Consider the following 6000-nt stretch of genomic DNA (forward strand, 5'->3'; position numbering starts at 1 on the left):
ATAATCGTTTGTATTTGTTAACATAATTGTGTTTATTAGCGTTTTTTAGAAGATCGTAATAAAATTAAGATTAAAAAAATTATATATTATTACCTCCATAGCCCCCTTCTGTATTTTCATAACTTTCATTAAATGTATACGCGTAATTCGAGTAGTGCACTTCTTTACCTACTCATCCACTAATTAAAATTAATAATTTCACAATAACCTCTAATCCTTAATAATGAAATGATTATTACAATAAAGTTCGTTTACTTAAAAGATTAAAAAAAAATTATTGTTCAGCAGTGACTTTGTTACTAATTCTATATTCATTAATTAAACTTAATGGTTCCGCTCAATAACCATTTACAATTTTTTTTAAATTTTATTTAATTTTCAGTTATTATGGAATTACTTAAATATTTTTCGACGTAGAGATTATTTAGCAATAATGCGAAAAGCTGAAATTTATAAATGTATAATATTTATAAATGTTAAGAGAATTATTAGCAGCTATTTTGTACTAATTATTTTAGTTGAAATGTTCATTATACACAGTTTTATAAAAATAATCGTAAAATTCATTGAACGATGGAGACATTGACATTTTAAAGTGCAAGTAGAATTCAATAATCATTTCATTTTATAACTGTAAAACGGTAGATAAGTAACTTCGTTATAAAGTTTTACATGATACGAGAATATTATGCTATTGCTTTATAATGAAAGAACAAAATTTTAAGTTCTAAACTTTTTGTGGAAAAGAAAGAAAAAAAAACGAAATTTTTTTCCTGTCATCGGTGTTAGCGATTAAAGAGTGTTTTATCGTATAAATGTTAAGTCAGTACTGTTCCATTTTAAATAAAAATGCATTTTGCTCCGGAAAAAAAATTACTTGAATTTGTCAATAGAAATTCCCCAATTATTGTAGCAAGAACTTTTAAATTTCTAATCAAACTTTCCTCTATTATAATTTTGTGCAAATAATTATTATTAATAATATAAATGACTATTAAAAGGAATTAATTGAGAATGTTCAATTTTAATAAATTAACTGTTTACGCAATCAGATTAATAACTTTTTTCATAATTTACAAATGGAGAAAAAGTCTTTTACAGTTTAAAAGTGAAAAGAAAAAAAAAGTTGAGATTAAGTTTATAAAGTAAGCATAACTCGAAGGAAGTTGAAGTAAGGGCATTAAAATCAAAATTTCAAAAGAAGAAAAAAATCACCTTTTAGTGTACAGTGAGCATTAAACGAAAAATCTAAAACTAACTTTTGATCTAATGATCAGATGTTTACGTTCTAGGACTCAAACTTTAGATTTAGAATTTCCTTAATTCCCTACCACTATTGTATATATTTACTTTTCACCTAACTTGTAAAATTTTAAAGTTTAGAATTTCTTACAGAATCACTCAGGCAAAGTGATTGTGTTTTATTTAAATATTATTTAGAACGAATTTTTCTAAAAGTATTTCTTTTAAAGTTTTTATCAAACTTTTGTTTTTTTATTTATCTATAGTTATTGAAAGTTAAGTTGATGATTTTTAAGTTGAAATGAATGCCGCCCTGCTTTGCATATTTCAAATATTATTTCTAATGAAATGTATAACTTAACATTAAACACCCAGGACCTTACAATTGTAAATCAAACAATCACTACATTTATTTATTAAAAAACACTCTTATGACCTGATAATAAATTGATCTAAATCTTAAATGTGAGTTTTATAACATATAATTTATTTAAACTCAGCACATACATCTAACCTCTGTTGTCGCCAATGTCTCAATTTTAAAATGTAGTCTTTCTTTTATAAATTTTCTGATATTTTCATATGAAGGATGGTATTAAGTTCGAGAATTAAAAATTTGTGCCCAAAAAAGTTGCTAAAAATTATAATTATTATTAATATATGACAACAGGAAGTTTTTAATTGAAGGTTGAAATTTTTTTAAATTATGTTATTTTTTAATTATATTTTTAATTACCAAACTCATATAACAGTATTTAGGAATCTATAAATTTATGTTACGTATGATAGTTGCATTATAACCTGTACGCAATATGTGTAAATAAAATATATTTTTAAAATTGTGCATTTTCTATTAATTGCATTTATTATTCTTATATTGAAAAGGTATCAAGTTATCTATGACCTCCATAATGAATGAAGTATTTACCTACTTTTATATATATTAAGGAATTGAATCAATTTTTCACGAAGTTTAAAATCTCATCTCATTCCAAAAGTTATTTCATAAAATTATGCAAAAAAGTAATTTATTATATATTTTTTTTATAATGAATGCTTCTAGTAATGAAACAAACGCTTTCAAACTTTATTTTAAAAATATTGATTATTTCGTTTACAAGAAACTATTACTTTAAAGCGTGATAGCATTTTTGAATACTCTATTTTTTTTCTAGTAAATAATATGTCTTTGTTAATTTCTAAAAAAATAATCTTTATAAAAAAGCTTACATTATTCTTTTATAGAGAATATTGATTTCATAAAAAATATCACTAAAATAAAACAGGTTATGTTTTCTTACAATAAAAGTTAAATAGAATTAATTCTTCAAAATAGCGTTTCAATAAAACATAGTATTAAAATGTTAGGTTATTTTTTGTGATTGGTTCATTAATAAATTATTTTTATTTCTTCGCAAACACAATTCTTGTAAAAAAAATTAAAAAATTGAATCTGTTTTATCAAAAAACTAGATCGTTTTATAAAATATAAATTATAGCGCTTAATAAAATATGAATACAGTGTATTTGTAAAGTGATCCTGACAATAAAAAGGTGTTATTTTCTTTTTTATTTTCTCTACTAAAAGGAATTAATGAGTTATTTTTATTCATAATGGCTAGTCGAGGAGAAGAAGAAAATATCGAATTACACTGCTTAGGTCAATGTAATTTCGTTCTCCCACCACATTTACGCGTAATCCATCGCCAACTCCACCTACAATCGCCACGTTTACAATCTACGGTATGTTTTGTTAATACGCGCTCCGGACACGCATAATGCAGAATTCCCGCACACATCTCCATGTTTTTAAAAGAGGTACTGTGACTAGTGCGAAGCTCAAAGATGAGGTCTGGAGCCTGTTCAGGCTTGCAGTGGGTCCTTATTTTATTTCAATAGATGACAATGCGACACCACACAGAGAGCACTGTTTACTTTAACGAACGTAAAATCCTTATCAATATAATGATCAAGCAAGACCCAAATGTTAAACAGTATAATTGATGATAAAAACTCAACTCACTTAAAATATGAAGAGGGAAGTAAAAGTCGATATCAGTCGAAGTCAGGCTGTTCACATATAAGCGCCCATTCTCAAGATTTGTCAAGCGTGAATGACTTGTAACGTTAATTATTGGACTATCCATTTAGTAACACAGCATATTAAATTAATTCACTCCATATTAAAATAAATTTTACATAAGATATGGGCATAGATTCTTAGATTGAAAAAATAATAATTCACTACTTTCTAAAAAAATCAATGCTGCAGAATTTTTTTTGCTGCAAGCCTTACCATTTTAATTTAAAGACATAAAAAAATTCCGTTTACAATTTAAATTTCAAAAGTCAAATGCGAAAATGGAATGTCTCCGAGCACCAGGAATTGAAATTAAATAGTTACAAGGACAACTATTTCAAACAAGTTAGCGTTTCCGTCCTACTCGAAGTTATTTGAAAAGGTATTTCTTATCTATCGATTCCAAAGTTTATTCTACATATATTTTAGGGTATATTTTAGGAGTATTTCGATCGAGTTTATTTTTATACCCTTATTTGCTTAAAATCATTAAATAATTCGCTTAAAATAAATTATTCAAGCTATATGATTTAATGCATTTATAGTATAATAGTAAACGGGGCTCCCGTCGCATATCCTTACCCTTGATACCGCTATCATTAAATAAATGGAATAAGCTTAAATAAATAATAAAAATTAATTTTTTTCTCGTTTCAGTTTTCAAGAAATAATATGTTTCGATCAAACAGATTTCATTCTGGAAGTAACGAAATAATTGAGTAGATTCCTTGGAGCAATATATTCTTATCCTCTTATGACGAACTATAGGAAAAATTGGTTTTCACAGTTTCTTTAAAAAGTATGTTAACCTTCTCGCAGTGTATTTTTTTTTTCTTTTTTTGCAAATTAAGCTTGAAAATTACGTATTTTTTATTGCATTTTTTTAAAAATCAGATGATTCTAAAATTGGCACTGCTTCAGAATCTTTTTACAAATTTCAATTTTTAGTATTTGCTGCTTAACAAAATAAGACATTTTCCTAACAACAAATTATACTATAATAATATCTTGGGTATCGTGCTAAAGTTAAAAATTAAACAAAATAGTTTAGTATATTATCCGGAAAAAAATCTACATGGTATCATAAAGAAAGAGTAAAAGATATAATGGATAGTTCTGTGAATCACACGTGGTAAGATAATAAAAAATTTAATTTCACAACTAAGATATTAGGACGACATTTAAGATACTGAGATATTTTAAGACGCTTAAAACTTTTGGCTACGTATTCGGCAGCTTTTTATGTTCGGTATCTTTATACTCTTTGTAGTGACTTATAAAACATCAACACTATTTTAGATACTAATCTACGTTAAAGTTACAGGAAATAAAAAAAAGACAATCAATAATTTATATTCTTTTTAGGAAAAAAATTGTATGCTTAGTAAATAATCAGCTGTTTTGCATCAAATAATTTCAAACAGCGGAATGATTTTTAATTTCTTAACAAGTTTTTATTCCTAGCTAACAGACAATAATTCTAAGCTTTCTTTTAAAAAAATGGACAATAATTTAAAAAGGAACTTTACTTTAAAGAAAACCTAAATTAAAGTACTGAAAAAAAATTGGTTAGCATATTAGTCAAGAACTAATATTACGTAGTATAGCGTAAAGAATAAGGTTTTTAAAAATTTAATTAAATCGTTGATAAAATAGTTTTGCAAAACTCCCTCGTACAGGTGATTAAAAAATTTATTTTAAGATTAAGACGATATATATGATGTTGAGAAATTTTAAGATGCCTAAAAATGTTGATTACGTATTCGTATTAATAATTATAAAATATATATTGAAGAAATTGACAAATATATTATTCCAAATCTATGTATACTTATGTATATTATTGAAATTGTATCAATTATTGAGAAAACAAATTAAAAAATAAAATATAATCACATTAAATAAGCACAATCTGATGTATAATCATATTCTATGAGAAGCATGCTATAAAACTCGCCATTTGTTGAATATGTTTTTTTATTCAGCAAAATGTGTTATTCAAATTTCTTTACTAAGTTGCAAATAAATTTTTAGGCGACTAAAAAAGAAACATCGTATTTTATAGTTAAAAAAAAAAAATAGCAATCGGTTATTAGCCGAAAAAAATATGAATGAAATTTTACGCTACGCGCGCGAAGTCAAGTTCCTCGTAAGTTAATCACATTCTAAAATTAATTGCCCAATTGAAATATTTCTTCATTGTCGCCAAATTATATTTTTAAAAATAATTAATTTTAATTTTTCTCGCTTCTATTAAATAAAAACAGTTGAAACTTTAGATTTTTCAATTGAAAATATGTAGATTAATATGGTATAAAAGAAATCCATACCTTATAATACAACGTTTTTTCATCCTCAATTCAATTAAATAATAAAAAATAGTTACTAAAATTTGTTTTGTATGAAATTATCTTTGGGTAAATGAGTTTTATGAGTGGGTGAAATTTTTTTTTGAATTGCTTAATTAGTTTTTAAAATGTAACTAAAAACACAAAAAGTGAAATTAACATTAAGGGGTTTCAAACTTGGAATCGCTCTCCTGACCGAACTATGGGGACCACATTTCCCAGATTGCGGCTACTCCTTATATTTTGAAGATCTAAAGAATTGAAAAATCTAAATATGTAAAAAAAAAAAAAATACATGTTTATTCAGAGAAAGTACTTTTTTGTGTCCGA

This window comes from Parasteatoda tepidariorum, chromosome 7 (assembly GCF_982258835.1).
Source record: "Parasteatoda tepidariorum strain Cologne lab strain chromosome 7, Ptep-v5.0, whole genome shotgun sequence".
Taxonomy (NCBI): domain Eukaryota; kingdom Metazoa; phylum Arthropoda; class Arachnida; order Araneae; family Theridiidae; genus Parasteatoda; species Parasteatoda tepidariorum.